The sequence below is a fragment of the Dermochelys coriacea genome, chromosome 6, assembly GCF_009764565.3.
Source record: "Dermochelys coriacea isolate rDerCor1 chromosome 6, rDerCor1.pri.v4, whole genome shotgun sequence".
Taxonomy (NCBI): Eukaryota; Metazoa; Chordata; order Testudines; family Dermochelyidae; genus Dermochelys; species Dermochelys coriacea.
Window position 1 is genome coordinate 118,624,751 of NC_050073.1, and position 25,763 is coordinate 118,650,513.

Below are 25,763 nucleotides of genomic sequence, written 5' to 3' on the forward strand. Positions count from 1 at the left end.
AAACTTTGGGAGCTGTCTGTAATTTAGTGACTAGTTCGAGCTCATCCGTTTTTCAGTGCTCTGTCACTTATGTGTTTATCAATCTTGCAGTGCAATAATGGGGTATTTTTAAAAGTGGAACTAGATTTCAATTCTGTAGGACATTTTCTACTAGTTCTTAAGAATGTTAAAGCTCAAGTGCAACCCTAACATGAAAATCTGATGTAAGCACAGGTTTATTCAATGGTAAAAAGCTGTGTTAATGTAGAGTTAAGATTGCTTGGTGGTATGTCGTCCCATTGCACAACACTGAGTTGAGCAAAACTCAAACTTTTGAAAACCAGAAAATGGAAAATTAAGGTTGCCCATGCAACCTTAACTCTGCTCCTGTTCAGCAATGTCCCAATACACCCTGTGACCACACCTAACTTTACTCTGCCAGCCCCATTCACGCTTACCCACAAAATCCCATGTAACACTATTAAAGGACAAAAAGGAAAAAAAATAAAAAAAATTGGCAGTACTAACTTGTTTGTGTCAGGGTATAAAAATGTATCTCAAAGAAAGTATCTTTGTCTGGTCTAGAGAGGAATGGTCTAGAGTGAAAGTCCTGCCATTCACTGAGATGGTCCACTGTTATGGAAATACATGTATTAGTGGTCTGGTAGAGTCTGTCGGATACTAGTACTGTGCTTCATTGACAATAAACCTCGCTGGGTGCCTTCGTCCCTTAACAAATCTTGTAGTCATTGGGTGGTTCACTTGAGGTCTGCCATGCCAGCTGTCTGCGCAGGCCTGGGGTGGCACACAGAGGGAACACACACATGCAGCCAAACATCTACCAACATCTAACCACACATATCAATGTTTCTATTGTTGTTACTTCCCTCCTTTTATAACCTGACTCACATCCAGGGCCTGGAGTGAAGGACCACTATGTAACAGTGGAAAAGTTCTGGGGTGCAAGAGGTTGGGCCCAACTGGCAGAGTTGGGGGGTGCCATGTCTCCCTCACCTGTGCGCCCAACCTCTTTCACCTCCCCTATCATCCATTCCCATTTACCCTTCCCCATAACCCTTTCCCCTTGCTACACACCCACTCCACTGCCACCTAATACACATTCCCTCCCAGGATGCATTCACTTGTCTAATTTTTTCCCTCCAAAGACTTCAATTATATTCCCTCCAAAATAAAATTGTCACCCATGACTCACAATTGCAGCAACCTCCAGGCACGCCGTCCAAAATCTTTTTGTCTTCGGTGGGGGCTTGTGATCAACTTACCCTTAGATATGTTGATTGAAGGGTGAGCTCACATCAGCTATCAGGAAGTCTGAGAGTCATCCAGTCATTAGAACTTTTCAATTTAACAGTACAAGGCATTAGAAATAAACTGTGCTGGGGCGGGGGCAATAACTTGGGAACCCGTTGGTCAAGTGACCCCAAATTTGATTCACTAAAGCTGTTCAACATCCCCATGAGGCACACCAAATTTCAAAGCAATCCAACTAACCTTTTGGATTTTAGAGCACTTACCGGAGTCGAGCTTTAAAGCTTATAAAGTGCTGGGAATGGAACCCCTCTAGCTGTTTTTCTGCTTTAGCGTGTGCAAAGTGCAAAAATATACATTTTCTTAAATACCGTTCTCAAGATGGATGCTCCAAAGATTTAGGGAGTGCCAGGCACTACCTTGGGTAAAACTCAATAGACTGAGACCATTTTGACCCAGAGCTCATCAACAGTTTGATCAACTCTGGGCAAAAAATCCCCCCAAAACCAAAAGCAAACAAAAACCCCTAGAAACTTTTTTAAAATAGCTATTTTTTCAGGGCTTATATCTGCAGAACCCCTGGCTCTAATGACTACCAGTTTAGGTCATTAACCCTACCCTGTACCCTCCAGAGGAACACCAAATCTCAGATAAACACAACAAAGCATGTCGATTTTAGAGGACTTAGAAAGGCTGACCTTAAATAGATATCATGATGCAACTACAGTGTTGCTCCCTTACCACTATAATATACCAAATGTCCTTGCTAACCAGTGTGTGTAAGGACATCATTTAGCATAGAAATAAGTAATAAATGTACCTCATTAGTATACTTAGGCTCTGCAACATCCTTCCAGCAACACCCGATTTACTAGCTACAGTGGTCACCATTATAAAGTCAATGTGTACCTTTAGTCGACACATAAAAGCTACAATGTTACAGTTATTTTCAGTTCTAAGCATATGGGAAATGGCAATGGTATGTTGTGTGGTAACTGTTGGCATATGTTGGTTTACTAAGTGGTAACCAAAGAGACAATGGGTTGCAATGACATTTGTGTTATTTGATGTCACAGAACTATGCCTGCTGGGTAGAATGCAGCTAGCAAGCCAGGAAGTGCTGGGAGGAAGATTTCACATTGTGTAAAATAGGTGTTTACCTGGCTAAAATGTAATTCTGCATAGGAAGTGTGTGGGGATGGAGCATGCTCAGTACAGAATCTTTGAGGAATAAAATTGCCAGCCTCTAGCCAACTTCTATGGAGCAGGTAAGAGCTACAATTTTCAGAGGCTTATAGCTTGGCCAAGTTTGGATGGAGTTTTCCAGGGATGGAAAAAGGCACATAACTGAAACGAGGGTGATGTTTTTTTGCCTCTGTTTTCACTAACAAGGTCAGCTCCCAGACTGCTGTGTTGGGCAACACAAAATGGGGAAGAGATGGCCAGCCCTCTGTAGAGATAGAGGTGGTTAGGGACTATTTAGAAAAGCTGGACGTGCACAAGTCCATGGGGCCGGACGAATTGCATCCGAGAGTGCTGAAGGAATTGGCGGCTGTGATTGCAGAGCCCTTGGCCATTATCTTTGAAAACTCGTGGCGAACGGGGGAAGTCCCGGATGACTGGAAAAAGGCTAATGTAGTGCCCATCTTTAAAAAAGGGAAGAAGGAGGATCCTGGGAACTACAGGCTGGTCAGCCTCACCTCAGTCCCTGGAAAAATCATGGAGCAGGTCCTCAAAGAATCAATCCTGAAGCACTTAGAGGAGAGGAAAGTGATCAGGAACAGTCAGCATGGATTCACCAAGGGAAGGTCATGCCTGACTAATCTAATCGCCTTTTATGATGAGATTACTGGTTCTGTGGATGAAGGGAAAGCAGTGGATGTATTGTTTCTTGACTTTAGCAAAGCTTTTGACACGGTCTCCCACAGCATTCTTGTCAGCAAGTTAAGGAAGTATGGGCTGGATGAATGCACTATAAGGTGGGTAGAAAGCTGGCTAGATTGTCGGGCTCAACGGGTAGTGATCAATGGCTCCATGTCTAGTTGGCAGCCGGTGTCAAGTGGAGTGCCCCAGGGGTCGGTCCTGGGGCCCGTTTTGTTCAATATCTTCATAAATGATCTGGAGGATGGTGCGGATTGCACTCTCAGCAAATTTGCGGATGATACTAAACTGGGAGGAGTGGTAGATACGCTGGAGGGGAGGGATAGGATACAGAAGGACCTAGACAAATTGGAGGATTGGGCCAAAAGAAATCTAATGAGGTTCAATAAGGATAAGTGCAGGGTCCTGCACTTAGGATGGAAGAATCCAATGCACCGCTACAGACTAGGGACCGAATGGCTCGGCAGCAGTTCTGCGGAAAAGGACCTAGGGGTGACAGTGGACGAGAAGCTGGATATGAGTCAGCAGTGTGCCCTTGTTGCCAAGAAGGCCAATGGCATTTTGGGATGTATAAGTAGGGGCATAGCGAGCAGATCGAGGGACGTGATCGTTCCCCTCTATTCGACACTGGTGAGGCCTCATCTGGAGTACTGTGTCCAGTTTTGGGCCCCACACTACAGGAAGGATGTGGATAAATTGGAAAGAGTACAACGAAGGGCAACAAAAATGATTAGGGGTCTAGAGCACATGACTTATGAGGAGAGGCTGAGGGAGCTGGGATTGTTTAGTCTGCAGAAGAGAAGAATGAGGGGGGATTTGATAGCTGCTTTCAACTACCTGAAAGGGGGTTTCAAAGAGGATGGCTCTAGACTGTTCTCAATGGTAGCAGATGACAGAACGAGGAGTAATGGTCTCAAGTTGCAATGGGGGAGGTTTAGATTGGATATTAGGAAAAACTTTTTCACTAAGAGGGTGGTGAAACACTGGAATGCGTTACCTAGGGAGGTGGTAGAATCTCCTTCCTTAGAGGTTTTTAAGATCAGGCTCGACAAAGCCCTGGCTGGGATGATTTAACTGGGACTTGGTCCTGCTTTGAGCAGGGGGTTGGACTAGATGACCTTCTGGGGTCCCTTCCAACCCTGATATTCTATGATTCTATGATTCTATGTCTCTGCCAAATTTCAAGTCCCTGCTCCAAAGCACAGAGTCGCTAGAGCTTCTCAATGAAACAGTGGTAAGAATTTTTTAACATGGACATAAAGAGGTATTTTTTCCTGACCTCATTCTCAGAAATAGCAGAACCATTTTAGCTGATTTTTTTTTTAAAATTCAGCCTGAGGCAGATAGTTGGCCTATGAAATTTCAACCGAAATAGTTAAAGTTTGGCAAAGTTATAAGCAATTAAAAACAGGGATTTATAATGGGAAATGTCAATCAACCTTAAATATAGGCATAGTGTGTGTATAGTACTGTTATGGTTCACATGACATGAAAAATGATTTACACATGCTGGCTTAGGAGAAGATTTAAATAAACAACGTTGAATGACTCCAAAGCCATGTTGTCATTGGATCTCACCAAATAGTTTGGATTGACATACTTTCTTAAACTTCACGGGAGCTATCCTGCAAAGTGCTGACTGCCCTGCACTCCATGGGAGCTGCAAGTGCTCAGTACCGTGCAGGATCAGAGCCCATATTAGAAAACAGGTGTAACCACATCATCAGAGAACTTGCAATGCAACTATAAAATATTCACAAGCTTTATTAAGCGTTTTAGCCCAGCCAGGCCATTGGAAGGTGTGGGATGGAAAAGCAATTGAGCTTGCTACAATCTGCTTATATCAAAGATGTGAAAGAAGAGAATTCAAGAATGCTGACTGTGTCTCAGACTGGAAATGGAGGTTAAAGTATTACCATCCCTTTGAAAGATATTGGCCTTGGCAAGTTTACATTTGCCTAACTATGTAACCTCAGATTGTTCAGTGATACCACAGACCTATATATGCCAGCATCTGGCATTGGACAGACACTGACTCAGCCCTCTGGGTTTTTAACTTCCTTAAAATAACCCCAGTGCTTGGAGAGCTAATTGTGTTTGCTTTCCCATGATGAATGAGGGAGTGGGCTTTGGGGAATCAACAGCACGCTATCAAGGAAGTCAAAGGGAGCTGCTAAATATTCTTTAGAACCAGGATAGCCAAAGTATTCAGGAAGTTCCCCTTCACCTTCAAAATATCGACCGGAATTCTATTACAATAAAACATGACCAGTTTTATGATGCTGCTAGATTAAACCCCCACCTCACCCCCTGCTTTAAAGCATGTGTTTCAGACTGGTCCTTAAAAAAAGGAGTCTATGCTGATGTTTGCTGAGGGAGAGACTGCATTCATTTTCCAATTTCTCAGCCTCCCCTTTGTTTCATTTTCTAATTTCTCAACTTCCCCTTTGTTTAATATAGTTACCTCTTTAGATTAGGCAGGAAGGAACCTGTTTATATAAAGGTTTCAGAGTAGCAGCCGTGTTAGTCTGTATTCGCAAAAAGAAAAGGAGTACTTGTGGCACCTTAGAGACTAACAAATTTATTAGAGCATAAGCTTTCGTGAGCTACAGCTCACTTCATCGGATTTGGTGGGAAAAAAAACCTTCCTTTCCTTTTCTTTTTGTTTATATAAAGTAGCAGATGACCCTGATCTTTGGTCATCACTCTGAGTGATGGTATAGGAAGTTAAATTTTTTCCTAGAGATGGCCATCAATGGGGTGGGTTTGGTTTGGCCAAACCTCATAGGCTGGAGATTGATTTTTCAAAACCAAAAACCAAAAGAGGGAAGGCTAAGATCTGAGTCCCATTTTATACAAACTCCAGAGTTCAGGGGATTTAGATAAATAGCTTTGACCCATCTCAGTTTTGATTATAATTTAGGTTTTCTGCTTTTCTGGATTTCCTAGTTCCAGCTGGGCCTAGAAGCAGATCGTTAAGACGCTCTAAGATAGTCTGGAGATACCTCAGATAGTCTACCGTAGGTATTTCCATCCTGGCAGGAAGCAGGAAATACCAGAAATCTCCTGATAGAGCCTGTTCTCTGGAATTCCCAGCCCAGTTTTCCAGACCCTAAAGATATGGATGAGTATCTGAGACTCCTGATGCTTTTCTGCACCAAACCTCCAAATGTCTGTAGTTAGATGGTTAAAAACAAAAGAAACCCCAAACCCCTTGTATTAGCTACTTAAGATCCTGCCATGAGGCAGGATTGATGCAGGGGTCTGGACTCAATGACATAGGAGGTCCCTCCAGCCCTATGTTTCTTTTGGGACATGCAATCCCCCAAACCAGTTTCAGCTATCCCAAGGAAGATTGGGTCAGTGTACTAGGAATATAGAAATCCAGCAGAGAAGGCCCATGCATGGGCAGGAGCAGCAGAGCTATTAGGGGTGGCAGGGAGTTCATGTAAACCCAACACTCCCTGCTTGGGGTGCGTCTCTCTCCCCTCTGCTGGAGTCATACTGGGACCTGGAGTTACTATATACGCCACTGTAGTAACCTTCATAAGCACTTTGAGATTTACTGGTGAAAAAGTATGAATTATTATTAAGCGGTGCTAGCAAAAAAAGGAGGGCAAGGGACCAGTTCTCACTATCAGCACCTCAAAAAATTTGTCAGCTGTCCATTGGAGGGGCAGTATCTCCCGCATCCTTCAGGGCACTGTTGAGGGGGCTCTGCCCATCCAAAGAGGCCCCACAATTCTATTGTAGAGAATCCCCTTATCCAAAGGAGGACCCCCCCACTTGAGAGGATTATAGTCTGAGGGTGTGCAGAAAGAGACCTCTATTTTTTAGCCCCACAGACATTTGGGACTTACCTGCAGACACATCTCCTTCCTTCCAGAGCTGAAAACATTTTACTTTACTTGCTTAGCACAATGGTTGTAGGATTTTGCCACCTACTGACTTATTGTTGAAATGTCACCTCATGCAACTTCCTGCAGAGAGGTTGTAGTCAGTCCGTTTCGACAGCACAAACCGTGGCCTGTTCAGTGGCCCGTTCAAACAACTCCCTCCGCACACACCTGTCCCATGGAGAAAGGGTGTCAATGAACAAATTGCTCCTGAAGTCAGTGAACTCCCCACTCCTCTAGAATGCCACTGGCTATGCAACAGGGTTAGCTAGTGTGTAAGTGTACAGAGCAGGGGTGGGCAAACTATGACCCGGGGGCCGCATCTGGCCCTTCAGACATTTTAATCCAGCCCTTGAGCTCCAGCTGGGGAGCAGGGTGGGGGGCTTGCCCAGCTCCATGTGTGCCGTGCCTCCTGGAAGCAGCGGCATGTCCCCCCTCTGGCTCCTACGCATTGGGGCAACCAGGGGTCTTGGCACACTGTCCCTGCCCCAAGTGCCACCCCTGCAGCTCCCATTGGCCGGGAACCGTGGCCAATGGAAGCTGCAGGGGTGGTGCCTGTGGACAGGGCAGCGGGCAGAGCTGCCTGGCCGTGCCTCCACAAAGGAACCAGAGGGGGGACATGCTACTGCTTCTGGAAGCTGCTTGAGGTAAGTGCCGCCCAGAGCCTGCACCCCTGACCCCCTTCCGCGCCCCAACTATACTCTTTGTGTTGGTAGTGCACACCCTCACCAGGAGCACTGATACCGATTTAACTGTCAGTGTGGGGCATTGTGGGATGGCTTCTGAAAGCCAGCAACAGTCAATGTCAGCAATGCAGTGTCTGCACTGACACTGCGTCAACCTAACTATGTCAACCTAAGCACTACGCCTCTTGCAGAGGTGGAAATATCTAAATCGGCGGTGGGGAAATGGAAGGGTCCTTATGAGCCCGACCCCCCCCCGAGATCATCAGGATTGGCCAACCATCCAGGGGTGGGTAGAAGCTTCCCTGGCATCCAAGTGCTCCCGGGATAAGAAAAAGGTTCTGTTGCAGGCTCTGTGTGAGAGTCTGTCAGGTTTATGGGAGGACGTTACCAGTCTTCAAAGCAAAGTGGAAGCTTTGCAGCAAATTGCTGAGGAACAGCGCGCGGTAAATCATCACAGCATGCTGGCAGTCAGAATGGCTGAAAATTGTACGGACGATTTTAATCATCTTCAGTCAGAGAACCTGACCCTGAAGGGTCAAGTAGGTGCCTTAAAAGAGAATTTTGTGCTAACACAGTAAACAACAGGAAAGTACCTGTGCCTTCCGTCAGAAAGGATCGCTACCTATCTGGCACAATGACCATCCCAGAGCAACAAGAGAGAAAGGGAATGAAGAAAAGGGACCAGGAGGGGTGGGGGCTGGTCAGCGGTGAAAGTAACTGAGGCCACTTACTGGTACGGGGCGGGGCCTCGGGTGTAAGGGGCGGGGCTGGGGGGGTCAGCGTCCCCCAGCCAGCCCTTCCAGTCCGGCTGGCCTGCGCCGCCCAGGGTTCGCGTGTTGATTTAAAGGGCCTGGGGCTCTGGACACCGCTGCTGCATGGACGTTAAGGCGCTGCATGGATCCTACCAGCAGGGCCACCAACAGGGGAGGCAATAGAGACAGGGACATTAAGGCGATGCCGCGGTGATGCTTTAATGTGGGCTGGGTATGGGCTGGGGCGGGTTCTTACCGGTATGCAGCACCGGCCCGTACCGGCTCACTTCACCCCTGGGGCTAGTTGAGGAGCCCACCCTCCTTGTTAAATGGTTAGTGGGACAAAGCCTGTGCCTATGGAAAGGGGCAGTTCAGCGAGGAAAGCAGGATCAGGCCCAGACAAGCAGGCAGGCAACAAATAAAGAGATTGGAAAACAGGTTGGGAGCCCTGAGGGGCACAGTGGCAGGAGTAAGAAACGGAGTAAGTAAGTACAGGCACGGGGAATTCAGATCTCTGGGACAATACTTGGAATGATAATATCTGAGCTGATGAAGGTGTCGTTTTGGGAAATAAGCAAGCGATTTCAGAAAAGAGAAGTTAACTCTGCAGAGGCTAGAGGGAACTAAGCAGTTGAACGTTGTGAAAACGTTAACAAGGAAAAGTGTTATAGGAAAAGAATTCTTGGTTTCTTTGCAGTCATTCTGAAAGAAAAATGGGCCCTTTTCCAAAGGAATGTCTGTAAATAAGCCATAAATCATTTGACTCAGCACAATTTAGTTAAATTCGCTAAAAGAACATAAAGGGTTTCTATTGGAACTTAACTGCCCCCAAATGTATACAAATGTAATCTATGTACTGCTGTGTAAAAAATGAAAGCAGTGTAAGGAATGTTAAGCAAAAGGATATGTATGTATCTGGGTGTGTATAAATATATTGTGTAAATATGTGGAGTGTTTAGGACCTAAACCAACACTCCAGGTTTGTAAAACTCTGTTTTGTAGGTTTAAAATAAATTGAACTAGGAGTCCGGTGGCACTTTAAAGATTAACAGATTATTTGGGCATAAACTTTTGTGGGTAAGGTGCCACCGGACTCCTTGTTGTTTTTCTGGATACAGACTAACATGGTTACTTCCTGATACTTAAAATAAATTGGTTTTTGTTTTGTTTTTAAATAACACCACTAAAAATCCATTTGAATCTTTCATTCAAAGTTGCGAAACTTGGCCAACACTTTTTGCCAGACAAAGGTAACTAGTGTTGTTTGGCTTTGGTATTTAGCATTTAACCCTTAAGGTACCTCAATGCTTTATAAAGTTGAATATCTTTTTAAAGACCAAAGTCATGGCTGCAGCAGGACAGTCAAACTCAGGAGAATGGGGAGAAATTCTGGATCCTTGTTTTGTTTTTGTAACAAAATAGCAGATAAGAGTTGTAGTAAAAAAAATAAGAAATAATAATTTAAAAAAAGACAGTGCTCCTCTGGAGCAACAGCAGGGGTGAGGTGCACCAAAAAAAGCAATGTTAGAAACACTGAGCCTTAAGGTGGCTCTGAGTAATCAGACTATCACTTTGATAAGGGTACATGAAAACTCTGTGAGCACAAAAGGAATGGTTATACCTTGTGTAAAACTTGATATGGCTAATGTTATAGAAGTTAAGCTATGGAAGAAATGTGCATTTTCCCAATGACATATACCATGTATATTGTAGAAGGGGTAAAAGAAATGCAAAAACAATACATGCTACTAAATTAAAATCCTGTTAGGGCTCCAAAGGCCTCCACAATAGGTTGTGTTTTCTTTTTCAGATTGCTGTGCATTTTGGAAGCAGGAAAGTGAAAGTGAAAAGAAATCAGAACATTGGTGGAAGTTAATTGTGTCCCTTTTAAGACAGAATCTGAGCTGTTGATGGCTTTGGATCCAAAAGCAAGCCAGAAAGCATCTGTGTTAATGCAAATTACCTTATTGATAGAGGAAGGAGAGAACTGCCCATAAATTGCAGCACAAAGGAGCTGCAGATAAAGGACATACCTGGTCAGCAAACAAACTGCCTGAAACCAAAAGGCTCAAATTATGACCCTCCAAAGGAAGGTGGAAAAAAGAGTCAAACCTAAGAATAAGAGAGGAACAAGTTAACCCTAAGTAGAAAAAATATACTTTTTTTTGTGACTGCAGTGCTGAAATCTGAAGATAGGTACAAAAGCGGTGTGCTTATATGCATGACACCTCTATCTTTTAATTCACCAAACCCCAAGAATATAATTCAATTTAAAAGTTTATGCAAAGATTTCAAAAGGTAATTGAACACACTGGCCTCAAAAACAAATTATCTGAATAAAAGGCATGGTATAACAAAATACTTTTAATAAATTTAATGTTAATATTAAACTTTGGGAAAAACTCAATATTAATAAGTACCCCTGTAAAAACGTATAGTGTGTATAATTTAAAAAAAAAATCCTTTAAGGTCATATGGTGATGCTTCTCAGCTATTACCTGTAAATACACTTAAAGCTTTGCACAGCAGAAAAAACATTACAAACCTGGTCTGCTATATAAAAAGGGAAACTGAAGTACACCACCTCATGAATTTAATAACTGAAAAGTGGGATAATTCACCCTAACCTCTTAAAAAGTAGAAGCCATTGAAACCTAGCCTGCCTATAGAACAAAAACACAGGAAAGTATGGGGGTAATTCCTCTGTTTTGCCTGCAATCAGCAAGGGTATTTGTAAAAGGAAGGGATATTTTAAGCAATCACTGTCACCCCAAAAGGGGTAGAAACATGTTCTTTTTGTCTTTCAGAAAATAATCAAAAGCTGCTACCAGCTGAAGAGAAACCCAAAATACCATGAATCTACAGTCGCAACAAAAATTGTGTTTTGTGTTTTGTCTTGTGTTGTTTGTCTTGTTGCTAACATTGTTGTGTATTGTATTATACAAAAAAATACTGCATTAGGCAGAAAAGAATTAATAAGCATTTTAATTGTATTTACAGAAACCAATGTTGCAGAAGGGCGGAGGTCAAGGAATGCCAGTCTGTTAACAGGGAAACATCCCGATGAAGTGAGCTGTAGCTCACGAAAGCTTATGCTCTAATAAATTTGTTAGTCTCTAAGGTGCCACGGGTACTCCTTTTCTTTTTGCGAATACAGACTAACACGGCTGCTACTCTGAAACCTATCCTTAGGTGGTAAAGGCACATTTAAAGGCAAAATATGCATGAGACACAAGGTTTACCTGTTGGTGAAAATGAAAGGATGAACATAAAATTTTTGAAGCACAAAGTGAAATTACCAAGGGAAAATGCACTCTAATTAAATCTCTTCCCCCGCCCCACCCTTTCACCTCCCTCCAAATTGTCTGTAACACACCTATCCCCATAGTGGTCTACCCCCATCCAAAGACCTGTGGGTCTTAATGCATCAGGTTTACAAATATCTATCACACTGTTCCCCATTGACTAGTACCTCAGTAATACATTTGCTAACTGTTCTTGGTTTACCAAAGTAGGTGAAAGACTGCTGCTATGGGCAATTACGAACTTGATAGAAAGGAACACCTGAAAACGGTGAGCTCTCACAAACTACCAATGGGAAAGTTGGAACTCACTGCAGGAAGCTGACTCAGTGTCTCAAATTCAATGCTTGGAACATGCCCTGGGGCTACTGGATGGGGGCGGGCAGGAGACTATTTCAGGGGTCTGCACTTAGCTCAACTAACTGTTTGTTGGGCAATGTCATTCTAACCCTCGAAAATATTACAGAATCCCTTATAATTGAACTAGTAAACAGTGTAAAAACTATTTTGTGGGGAGAAGCATGTGGCCAGGTTCAACAAACCCTCACCTTGTAAACCTCTTCCAGGATGCCTGCCGGGGTTTATGGCCATCTGGATTGGAGGGGACCAATGTAGCAAGTCAATTAAAGGTGTAATGGCCCTTTAAAGCCACCTGGCAGACAATCTTGGGGGACTGCACACTGGGCTGGTATACCCTTACTGTCAGGGGAGTGGCTGAAAGAAATGGACCTCGGCCAAACTTTTGCAGCTGCGGTTCAGGGGGAGGTGCAAATGGAGATGGTCCCAAGAACCCGTGTGGCAAGTGCAAATAGAAAATAACGATACACGGTTTCTAATGGGGTCCGATGTGTACTATCCACGCATAGGCTTAGTGGAGGTGGGACAGGGAAATACATGGGACGGGTGGCCGCAGGAACCACCACCCCTGCAGTGCATAGAATCCGGACCCCCTCAGCATTGGGTGGAACAGGGAAATAAACTTTGCTGGGAGGGATCGGCCTTGCTTGATGGCCAGGTTTTGGATGATGTAAGGTGTGTGGAGTGGGTGGGATTTGGACCAGGAAACTTCTCCTTGCCGCTGAGAAACTCTGCTTATCAGATTCATATACCAGCCGTGCGACAGCTTAGTGTAACCGGACGCCCAACAATACTCATTAATTGGACTATGGTAGTACTGGAACCCACCTGGATGAACTGGGGTCTTTTGACACAGTTGCTCAGGTAGCTGCAGGCAAAGCAGCGCAAAACGCAGGTTTTGGAAGCTCAGGCCCTTCGAGGAATGAATGCCTTGCATCTAGCTACTGAACTGCCTGCTGATTGCACTTGGACTGATGTACTTCGGACAGGCCTAATGGACATTCATTCGCTTCTTGGTCGTATTACTCATGTTGTAGGGGTGTTATTCATATTAATTGTATTATTGATCGTATTCATGGGGTGCTTAAGGTTATGTGCTGCCTTAGCCTCTCCCCGAAAGCCATACTTGTAAATTCAGCTGCTTACTCTTTTTATGACCTGCCTTCTCTCTCTCCCCATAGCATGACTGGTGGACCAAGGTATCAGGCTAACCAGAGCCAGGGCCTCCAGCCCGAGTGCCCCGCCGGTCAGTGTGTGGGAAGGAGGTGCACCTGGGCCCTTCTTTGAAGAGAGTGGGGGAGTGTTGGGGTATGTAAGGGTTAAGTAAAGACCTGGTTAACCACTATCTTGGTAATAGGGGGTGAGGCACAGGCAAGCACTATTTCTTCGCTTGATAGATAAGGTTGCCATCCTTTTCCCTGCCCTTCTGCTTGTTAAGGATAGATCAGCATTGCAGCTGCATAAGGAATATGGTTGTCTGAAGGATACCCTTTGTATGAAGAAGTGTTATCTCCCCACTCCCTTCCTCTCCCAGCTACATAAACGAGCTCAGGGTCACGGCCCCTTCCTCCCTCCCCTGTAAACTGCTGATTAAGGGAACTTGTGGCTACAAATTCTGCAAAGAAATGTATCTTCAAGGTAAAAATGTCTGTAGAATATGCTTAATACTGTAAACAGTAAACAGGGTGGGTATAATTATATTCAGTATATAGCTATTAATATTCATTATATGGGCATTCACATTATCAAATAAGAATTTTGGGGGTATTGTAGTAAACAGGGGTATTTACATATTAACTTAGATAAAAGAGTGTGATGGGATTAACTTGGGGCTTACTTGACAATTGGGTGGAGGGAAACAAGTACTGCAATAAAGAAGCCCATTTACTCAATCCGCCTCTGGGTCCCCCTGCTCCTTCTTCCCATTTCTAATGCATGCTACCCACCCTGTGCTTCCCCCAGGCTGCTGCTGCAGATAAGATTTGGGATTAAGATTGGGGCAGAGGTGGCTTAAAAATAAATTGATCAAAGGGGAGGGGATATTTCTCTGTCATTCCATCCTCGAGTCCACATTACCAATCCCGAGCCATTCTTCAGCCCTCTCAACCTCTCTCTCATTTATTTCGTCAGTATTGTGGCAAAATTTGCTTCTCCTTTTCCCTCACTCTCCCCTGTTTTTTCCCCCTTCTACCCTTTTTCTGAATCACCCTTCTTTCCCCTAGTTCCTTCTGACCTGTCTCCCTGACCTAGTCATTGCCAGGAGCCTTTCACAAAAGAGCGGCATCCTGTTCCAGCAGCGTGTGGTGTCAGGGGCCTTAGAAAGTTCATAGAATATCAGGATTGAAAGAGACCTCAGGAGATCATCTAGTCCAACCCCCTGCTCAAAGCAGGAGCAATCCCCATTTTTTGCCCAGATCCCTAAATGGTCCCCTCAAGGATTGAACTCAGAACCCTGGGTTTAGCAGGCTAATGCTCAAACTGCTGAGCTATCCTTGTGCGACATGGTTCTGCTGAATGCTTCACCCGGAGGCAACAGGGCATAAAGACTGGAACATGTGTGTGTGTGGGGGGGGGCTGCTTCTTCCGATTGCCTTCTGCTGTCTTGTCCCAGTAGTGGGGTAGCAGCCATGGCTGGGGGACAGGAAGTTAGGGGGGAGGCAGGTAGGACAAGGTGTTCAGAGGAGCTTTTCCCAATTTTCCAAGCCCAGAGGCATAAGCCCGCTCATTGGAGAGCTTTTTGAAAGGCAAGTCTATTGAGCATGGGCAAAGGAAGAAGACCCCAGCTTCGCTGGCACTTTCCTTGTTTCTTCTGATTTGCCTGTGTACTGTCTAGACCATTCTCCTCTCTCTCTCTCCCTGCTGTTCTCATTTTCCTTTGAGCAAAGCTAGTTGCTGCCTCTTGCTTCACCTTTCAGATGCCATTTCAGCCTGCGCTTAGTGTAGGATATCAGTGTGTTTACCAAAAGCAGTGCCACCGAGAAAGGAACGCACAGCCAAGACCCAGATCCAAAATCCCTGAAATTTCTGGGTTCCAGAAAGATTACAGCTGAAGTCTCGATCAGAATTTTACAGCTGGCGCGTAGCCTTATGATAGGCCAGACCAAAGCCCCAATCTTCCTTGCAAGTTTTGAGCATCTTCAAAATCCCAGTCAAGATCTGAATTTATTAGCTCAGGTGCCAAGGTATTTTGAAATTTTAACAGCACAAACATGTGTGTGACCATTTTATTTTGCTTCAAGGAAAATCAGAATTTTCATTTGCTTTGTATGGGGTTCTGGTGGCTCCTTTTCCCCCAAACCTTCTGTGAACATTTAGCAGAATTAACTCTGTGGAGCCTAGAGAACCTGCATGCAATGTTCACATGGAGCTTCCTTCTGCAAGCCTCTTAAGCAGTTTTTGCTGCAAAGCCATTGCAGATCTAACCTGTAAGCAGCTATGTCACAAGATGACCATCTTGAGAGTCTAAAGACTGTGCAGACTTCCAACCACCTATAATGAACAAACTAAAACTTTGTTTTTATGCAATGGGATGGGTTTTTTAAATAAAGAACTTAAGTTAAAATAAACAGTTTGGAAAACATATTGACTGATTAACCACCATGACCTGGAGAAATTCAAAAGAGCTGAACAATGCATCTCACAAAGGTAATGTTGCTCTTATAGAAGATCTTCATTGGTTGTCTTAAGGCATATCCCTTGCATAGGGCCTGCACAAGGCTCTGTGTGCTACTTAACTTCCACTTAACTCTGTTGAGAGCTTGAGCAGTAAATAACCCTTGTAGTAACTCTGCAGAGGGGTGAATTTCACCTGAAACAATCAGCCAATGAGAGTGTGGTCCAATATCCTGCCAGAGACTTTGAATGGGACGTAGTTGAAGTAGAACCAGAAAGAACTGGGATTCTTTTGACTGTTCATGCAGTTTCAATTAAACTCAGTTGAATTAAGCTCTGACTACTCTCAGTAAGCAAACTCATCCCTGGCCACATAATGGCTATTATTAATCCAGATACAACACGTCTCTGACATGTTCTGGTACCATAAGTATCCTTAATATTAAGAGAGTATTATGGTTAAATATGTAGCTGCAGTAGCTCTTAATAAACCTGGGAAATCCAGCTTCTGCATAGAATTTCTCACTTCCAGTTGTGGAGAGGGCATACCTTTACATACATCACACATAATGCCTGTAGAAGCTGAGTGGTTTGCTGGCATTCAGATAGTTGATGACAGGTGAAGTACAAGAACCTAGATACACAAAGTCTGATTGTCAACTCTGAAATTCCATATTTAGAGGAGGTCCCTTTCTGCCACAGGGCATAAGCACAGCATGATATTTAGCTGGTGGCCCAGAAAGGTTTGAAATGCCCATTTTATCAAATTGGGTTTTATATACAACATGACTATTAACCTCCAAACTGACTTTAGGACACTAACATTTTATACTCTATGTGTTTCAAACCCATCCTTTCTTTGGTCACCCTTTGTTACGAATACAAAATCAATCCTTGCTAACTGCTTCTGTCTATAAAACATGGGTGCTAAATGTCTGCTTTTCACACTTAGCTACCTTGATCCAGTCACAAGCTGTGTCTAAGGAACAGTCTGGGATGGTAGTGCATTTTACACTTTGCTGCAATTCACTGTGTCTTGTTAGACAAGGCCAGATGAGAACCATAAGAGACAACTGCTGAACAAATCATTTCACCCACTACCACCTCGAATAGGCATTCTGAGCAAAGTAAATGTCGCTCAGATTTTTCATGCCAGGCAGGTGGAACCTGTAACTTAGACAAATATCTTGCTGTAGCTTTAGTTATATTGCACAAAATGATCTGAAATAATATGACCTCCCCCTGCCTAGCAAGCATTCCTATGCTGCATTGCTTCCAACTTTATAAAGTGGAATCAGTAAGTGGTGCTGATGAGTTGTAACGAGTATTTGCAAACCGGATACCCTTATTCATTTAAGAGGTAGAAAATTGCTGAGCAACTTTTTTCATTAAAAATGAAATTTAAAGATTTTTACAAAAAATTATCAAAATTTTACATTTTTCCTGAAAAAATTCTGTTAAAAAATCAAAATGATTATCTAAATAGGTATCAACATTTTCATTTGCTTTAGGAAACTATTCTGAAATATTTTGTTTATTGAAATGGTTTCAGTAAATGAAAAATTTCAATAATGATTTAGATAAGTTACAAACCGCCTGCCAAAAAAACCAAACCAAACCAAAAAAAAAGAAAACTTGTGAGATTTTTGATAAAAAGTATTATGGTAAATTTAGTGAAAAAAAGGCAAAAGGGTCCATTTCAAACCCTGAATATTAAAACAATGTTGCTACTCGACTAAAGTCTAAACTGCTCTTCAAGACCCAAACATTTTGTTCAGAGGAAATATTTTTATTTCTGAAAGCCAATGGTCTGAAAACAGGAATTGCTGATTTATAGTCCCAGTTCTGACACTGTTGCTTTGAGCAAATGATATCCTCTGCTTGTTTTTCATCTTTGAAATGGAGATAATTAATTTGTCATCTCCACAGGATGATAAGCAGCTCGCTTCATGTCTGAGAAGTGACTTGAAGGAAGAAAGCTTTGTGCTATTCCTAATTGTTACTGAGAGGCTCCTCCCTTCCTTGCTGTTTGTTACACCCACATGTTCCATCCGACCTTACATTTATATTGTAAACTCCTCACGGCAGGGGCTGTCTCTTACTGTATATCTGTGCAGCATCTAGCCCAGAGTCAGCCTGTCTAGAGTTGAGGGCTCTAGGTGCTTCTGTAATATAAATATTAAACAATGCAACCTTCTCCTAGTGAAGGAACCAGCTTCCATTACAAAGCCCTAATTAATTGGGTCTGGTAAAATTGGTTTGGCCTGAAAATTGCAAGGTTTAGTCTGAAGGCAAAGGAGAATTCTTTATACATTACAGAAACAAATTGCTCAAAGGCATTTTGAGTTACATGTTGTTCAAACCTGATTTTGAAATTCTGACTTTTATTTAATGTCTCTTCATCTTTCTCTAGCTGAAATGTGGCTTGTCACACGTCTCCAACCCCACCCCTCCGCGCCTTCAAACTTTCCAAAAAGCAAAATCTCCTTGAAAATGCATGTGCCAGTTTTTTTAATATCTATGGGAGGTTTTTGTCACTGACTCCAGTGGGAGCAGTAACTGGCACTATACATTTGTGTGAGCATGTCGCTCTCTACTGACTGACTGCAGCTCCAAAAGAACAAATGGATACTTGTACAGGTCAAGGATGATGGAGCTCTCATTTTAGCTCAAGTGGAAGAGCCTATGGTTTTGCAGCTGTAGGACCAGGTATTTAGTCTCCTTCTCAGGAGGTGTGTGGTTTATTAAGGAAAGTTGGTATCTCCACAAGAAGGCTGATTTTTATCCACTTTTTAATTCCCTCCCCACTAAAAAAGATACTTTCTTTTCTGGTCACATCCCATTCACAATTTGAATGTACTCTAGCTATGCTGAATGAATCTAAATTTTGAGTCCGAAACTTAAAATTGTGCCTTTTAAAAATGATTCAGCAAAGCATCTTAATCATTCTTTTTGCCCCACTTATCCCCTGCTCCCCAATTAATTAGACATGATTTCCCAACAGTGAAGCTGACAAAAACAAGCAAAAACCTCTACAGAAGATATTCTGTGAAAGTGCCAGTCACCCAGGAATCCAGTGACCAATGCAGAGATACGGGGGCTCCTACACTGTACAGTCTCAATGATGGATACTTTGCACAACTCTTGTAAACACAGGCTACCATCTTATGATTATTTTACTCATCTGAGTAGCCCCATTGACATACGTAATTGCTTGTAGGATCAGGAATATATGGGTTTTTTTTTTGTAAACAGTGCCTCTTCTCTTTCTACAACAGTCTCAGGTTACTAGGGCAAAGTGGATATTGATATCCAGACACTATTAGCTTGGCCAGCCACATTTCTTCCTTTAATTTAATAAACTAGTGACCTCTCTGCCCCCATGTGTTTGTATTTTAAAAGCTGTATCTTCATTTGCTGACATAAAAGAAAAACAAAACAAAGCAAAAAACAGTCAAATTGGGACCAAACAAAACACTCTTTGGAATAAAAACCCAGTAAGATGATTCAGTATTTATTTTGGATCAGAGTTAAGGTTATCACTTTCTGGTGAAAGGGGCTTTCGTTTATGTTCAAAAATGTGTGTTTATGTTTACTGTGTGGAAAGCGTTAACATTTTATGGTGGTCTTAACTATTCATCTCCTTGCTTTTAGAGCTTGGGTTTTGTAAATGATGTGCTAGGTAGGTACACTGTTGTCACACAACAATTGTAACTGGCTTTATAAATGAAGTTGCTTGGCTTTGAAATGAATGTGAAGGATGGTCCATAAGGGGTGTTTTACTACCAGACATATTGAATTACAGAGCTTTTGTAATGAAGCTTTAAGAAATTGACTGGATTTACAAAATTTGAACTAGTAACAAAATTGCTCCTATTCAGAAAGCTGCTATAACAGAAACTGGATACAATTAATTTAGGCTTGAATAGAGACTGGGAGTGGATGGGTCATTATACAAAGTAAAACTATTTCCCCATGTTATTTCCCCCCTGCCCTCCACTGTTCCTCAGATGTTCTTGTCAACTGCTGGAAATGGCCCACCTTGATTATTACTACAAAAGGTTTTCTCCTCCCCCGCACCCTGCTCTCCTGCTGGTAATAGCTCATCTTAAGTGATCACTCTCCTTACAGTGTATATGGTAACATCCCTTGTTTCATGTTCTCTGTGTATATAAATCTCCCCACTGTATTTTCCAATGAATGCATGTGATGAAGTGAGCTGTAGCTCACGAAAGCTTATGCTCAAATAAATTTGTTAAGTCTCTAAGGTGCCACAAGTACTCCTTTTCTTTTTGCGAATACAGACTAACACGGCAGCTCCTCTGAAACCAGAAAAAACAATGAAATACTTTTAGGGCAATAGTTTTCCTAAAGTTAGTTCTCTTTAAATGGCAGATTATATTAAACATATGCAGATCCTTCTTTTAGACAATGACATGATTCAGTTTTATATGTTACAAGCTTAACAAAATGTAGGTGATCAGAACTTTAATTCCTGTGCTATTGTCTCACTAAACATATTCAGTTCCCTAGCACTATTGCTATACTTAGAGCTGTGCTCTTTTCTAGGTTTTTCTTTTCTAAAAAACCCAATGAGATCTCACTTCTTTGATGGAAAGAACACCCCAGAGTGCTGATTTATTTATTTTTTTTTTTAAAAGGAAAGATTTTGTTTCAGTGAACGAATAAATAAATATCAGGCTTCTAACCTTGAGGAACATTGTCTTCATCCTCAAAGGAACATTGGTAACCCAACACCTGGTGGAGCAAATACATTACCAAGACAATTAGAGCTCTTGAACAAGAAACCTGGCCTCGTCTCTTCCGATAAGAGATCTTGGGCTAAATGTTTTGGATGATCAACATAGCAGAGATAGCTTATTTTGTCTGAATGCTTTGAAAGGGTGACCTTGTGCAATCACTTTACACTCCTCTTCCACAGGTTGTCATCCCTGTAATTGACATTATCCTGTGGTATCCTCACTGATAAAATCACCTTCTTATTTTTTAATTGCAGCAATAAGTATCATGAGGATTTTACAAGCATAGCTACTTGGTTCTTGATACCCAATATGTTTTCACAAGCATTAAATCTATGTATTTCATGGCGGTAGAAAGTTAAATTTACATGCATTGGCTTCAATTTTCATATGGGATTAATCAATTACAGTGTCTCACTGTTAGAGAGCCCAACTTAAGACACTTTAAAGACCTGATTTTCAGAAAGTGCTGAACACCCACTGTCTGAAAATCTGGCTCCTTTCAGGTGTTTCAGGTTGGGCACCCAAATGTCACTAATCACTTTTGGAAACATAGGCCATTGTTTTTAAGAGGTATTGCCATACTTCCATGACAAAGCAGCTTTGTGAACATTTTACAAGTGAATTTGGTGGCCTTTTCTCAATTAATTCAGTCAATTCTTTTCCTACGTATAAATGTCCACACCTGTACACCCACACCCACAAAAAGGGAAGAGGTTTTAAAAAGGACAGATTAATATTGAAATGAAACTGGTGGGTTTGCAAATGAGGTTTGCAAATAACCACACAAGAGGTTACTTAGCCTGTGCAGTATCCATCCGACACCAGGATGGCATCTCAGCCGTGACAGGCAGTGCATAAAGCCTGGTGAACGAGGCAATACGGAAAAATGGTGGTTCATTCCAGGGGTGAACTTAACCAGCCTATGAAAAATGAAATTTTAAAATTTTTTTAAAGAAAAACAGGGAAAAGAGTAAGTAACCAAATCGCTAAGCTAAAACTATGTTAAGTAAACTATTCTAATGCTAACCGAACTAACTTCATGACACTGCTGGGAATCCATCTCAGGCCACGGACAGTTCAGAAGGAACTGAGGGGGTCTGGTCGTGGGTGCTAGATGAGGCACCAACGATGCCACAAGATGGGGACGGCACATGCGTGACCCGGACGGGCACTGCTCCTGAAATTCTCCAATCAAAGGTGCAGGGACACACCAACACCTGAAATGGAGCACCCGTCTTTATGAAGAATTTAAGGTTTCCATGGTAAAAAAAAAAAAAAAAAAAAAAAAAAAAGTATTCATATTTACCAACAAGAATTTAGTTGGTGTGCTTACTTCCACTGCTCTTCAATAAGAAAGTATTTAGCTACATGGTGAATTTGCTTCATTTGAGAGGCTGAATAATTCTTTGAGACAAAGCATTTAATTAATTAACATCCTGCACCTTTGATTTTGCCACTGCTCATCTACCTGGATAATTTTCCTCAATCTTCAGAAGCATAGTAAGTATATGAATTTGTGGGTCTACTCAAAAGAAAGATGTAGATTACTACTAATTTTATTATTGCATCTATCTAAACCCAAGACAATTAATTTATATTTACCCATTTATAGTCTGCTTATACCTCCCAGTACAAATAGAATGATTTAAAGATTGGAAAACATGTCTTATAATAAGAGATTCAAGGGACGGGGTGCTCGAAGAGACTTAGGTGCCTCGTAAAGTCACAGGATCACTACTGCGTTCTACTAAGCCTGAGTTAGGTGTCTAGGCTCTCAGTAGAATGAACAGGGAGAGATAGGTGCCTCAGACTGTGATGCACAAAAGCCAGCATGCTAGGCAGGGAGTCGCCGAGGTTAGTCCATGGGAGATACCAATAAGAAGGATGTGGGCTAAGCCCTGCTCTCTCAGAGTTTGGCCACCTATCTCTGCTTGAGATCCTCGAACCAGTGCCAGATAACGCATTTGGTCACCTAGGTCGCATGTGGGGCCTTAAACAAAACAACCAGGGGGAGAAGGGGAACCACTGCCCTTATAATTGTTAGCCTAGTGCATAGGGTACTCATCCAGAATGTGGGAGACCTCTTTGTCAAGTCCCCCTCCTCCTGAGGGGAAGAAGAGATTTGAACATGATCTGCCACCACCCTGGTGGCCGTCCTGACTACTCTATAGAGTCATTCTAACTTTTTCTTTGACCCAATCAATATTTCATTAAAGGGGAACAACTTCAGTAGCAGAGACTGAGGGAGACCCACATCAGAATCGGTTAGGGCCCTCACCTGAGAGGTGACAGATCTTGGTTCAAATCCCTTTTCCCCCTCAGGAGAGGGACAACTTGAACAGAGAGTCTCCAACCCATTGAGTTACAGGTTGTAAGCAAGATCCTCCTCCCCAATGTGTTTTGTGTGAACTCACCCAAAGGGGCAGTGGGGTAGGTGACCTCTGAGCACTCCTGCCCCATTGGGCTCCTGCACACAATTTAGGCACTCCAATGCCTATTTCCCACAGTTTGTGAATTGTTCTGGGGTTTAGGCAGGAGGTAGGTTCCCAGGTACTTACAGCAAGGCTGCAATGCACATGCCCAGGGGCAAAAACATAGGTCCTGAGAGAGGTTGGGTACAGACAGGTTCAGGTGGCAGCTGAACGGGAGTTTTGTGCATTGCAGTGGTAGCTCAGAAGAGGACCTAAGCATCTAAAGTATCTTCATGAATCACATCCAGGGAGTTCAAGCTAGTTAAACACAGAGAAGGTTTAGGGGTGACAATCACATCTTTAAGTACCTACCTGGGGAACAAATATTTAAAAACGGGCCCTTCAAGCCTAGCAGACAAAAGACAACATGATTGCCTGGCTGGATATTAGCGCTGAATTTTTAACAGTGAGAATGATTACTCATTGGAACAATTTACCAAGAGTTATGCTAGTTTCTCCACCACTTGCAATTTTAAAATCAAAACTGGGTGTTCTTTGAAAAGATAGGTCAAGGAGGAATTATTCTGGGGAAGTTCTCTGGCTTGTGTTATACAGGAGGTCAGAGTAGATGATCACAGGAGTCCATTCTGGCCTCAGAATCTATGAATGAAATATCTGCAGTAGAAGCCCCCCCCCCTTTTTTTTAAACGTACTAAGACTTTGTTTATTCTTATATAAAGTCTGTTTGCTTATGAGTGATGAGAGGATGGAAGGTTTGGGGGCTTGTAGGGGAACAGGTGCAGCAAGAGGACAAAGTGCAAGCTAGTACTGCCCCTGGTTATCCTAAAAGCTCTCATTTTATTAGTTATGCTCTAAAATGAGTTTGGCTCACTTGTGGTTGTTGAGCCAAGTCATGCCTAATATTCCTCGTTTCCACTATTCTCTCCCAATCCGCACATGAGCTAACTTTTAGAGATGGTGACCACCCACACTTCCCATAGCGTTCAATAGGATTTGTGGATACTCAGGACCTTTGCAAAGCAGGCCAATGGAACCTGGAGAACTAGAGACAGTGACTGATTTGGGGATGGGGCTCGAACCACCAGCAGGGTGTAATTTCAATTGCACCTCTTCTGCATGAAAAACACACAACCACTTGTGAATCTGAGTATGTTGCCCTGCAAGTGGATATTGCTGCAGTCTAGGGGCTGGATTCTGGGTATGCCTGTCTGAAGATGGCGTGAGAAAGATTATTTAAAGGGGCCAGATTTTCAGCAAGTGTAAACCAGCAAGCTACACTGGAGTCAGTTCACAGCAGCTCAGGATACCAGTCTTCGAAAAGTGTTCAGATCTCAAGACTGTCCAAATGCTATGGTTTTTTGAATGTACTGCATGGACACTAAGGGAAATACTTCACTGATTGAGTCCCCCTCCTCATATGGGGCCCAATCCGGACATCTTCATATGAGCTCTGTGAGTGTTATGTGCAGTCAGAGTAAGCAAGATCAGGTCCACAATCTTCTAATGGAACATCCATAAGCACAGATGCTGGTGCATTTGTGCATAGAACAGGCACTTATAGGTAAAGCAGGTAGGTAGATGCACACATTGACTTTGTTCCTACAGATTGGTATGTATACTAAATGTCCAAGCACAGAGTGAGAGACCTGTTTGAAATTCACCGGAAAGTCAGGTGAAAATTAAGTGGTCTAAGATGACACCATGGAAAAAACTGTTATACACAGCCAATGTACAGGAGTGGTGCTGAAAATTGAGACTTAGCTTGACCTGTAAATACAAAACCCTTTATCTGTGAAAACAACATTTGCTGGGCTTTGCCAAATGAACTGCAAGCATCAGATAAATGCATCCATGGCCTCAGGTTTAAGAATGGTAATTTTAGCTTTCACTAATCATCACCGGACTTAATTGGAGTTGGTTAGGATGGCACAGCAATATACAAACCTTCACAGAGAGTTCAGACTGCTGAACAGAGTATGAAAAGATCAGAGATCTAAATGAAATTCCATTTCTCAATAAAAGGATACTTTGGATCTATATACATGTTAACAGGAAAAGTGTTGTCTGCTTTTAATCCCCCTCTGAGCCTTCTTTTTCCATGCTTGCCCCAAACTCCTATGCACCATGTCTCCTTTAAATCTTTTCTCTAGACCCATTTCTTCACTGAGACCTATGGCCTACAGACTCTGGTGTATTTAAAAGTACAAGTTGTAAAACCTCTATAACCTTGAAGACACATGTACCACTCTCCCAAGTGTTCACAGCATCATCTTGCCTCTCCCTCAACCTTCCCCAGTCCCTGGGTTGTCGTCCCCTGCTGCTTGTTCTCATCTTAATTTAGACTAAGTTCCTCAGGACAAAGATGCCATCTTTATCTGTATCATAAAGCACCATGCACATTTATAGCGCTATGGAAGTGATAAATAAATAAGGCACAGGACTCTCAGGGTGCATTTCTTCACATCCAGAGCTTTGTAGAGCTAAAGGAAGCCATGGTTAAATAATAAATAACAGAAAGTAAAAACAAAGACCGTTCTTGTTTATTTTGTTTTCCATCATGAATATTAAGCCCCTTGCAAGAACCCAAGCATGGATAAAAGATTGGTCTCCCCTTCAGTTTTTGCTATGTTTTTTCCCCTCCACCAGGGTACAACAGGATGATTCTGAATAGACTGGGGTGTGCAGAAGGAAGTCCTCACATAGCACAAGAAAAGGAAAAATGATGACAGGAATAAAGTTACATATTTTAAAGGTACATTATGTTTTCTGTGTTGTAAATAATTCATAGATTCTGAGGCCAGAAGGGACCACTGGTGTCGGACACAGTATCCACT

At 42.7% G+C, this 25,763-nt stretch overlaps 1 protein-coding gene and 1 long non-coding RNA gene across 2 annotated transcripts in view; one reads left to right on the top strand and one right to left on the bottom strand.

Moving 5' to 3' along the window:
• The window catches only part of NAA30 (N-alpha-acetyltransferase 30, NatC catalytic subunit), a 67,643-nt gene that overhangs the window by 6,638 nt on the left and 35,242 nt on the right, over positions 1 to 25,763 (bottom strand). The window lies entirely within an intron of this gene.
• Positions 7,726 to 20,833, top strand: LOC122460529. The gene is made up of 3 exons (XR_006281892.1): positions 7,726 to 7,874; positions 10,255 to 10,259; positions 20,820 to 20,833. It is a non-coding gene; the product is annotated as an uncharacterized LOC122460529 (long non-coding RNA).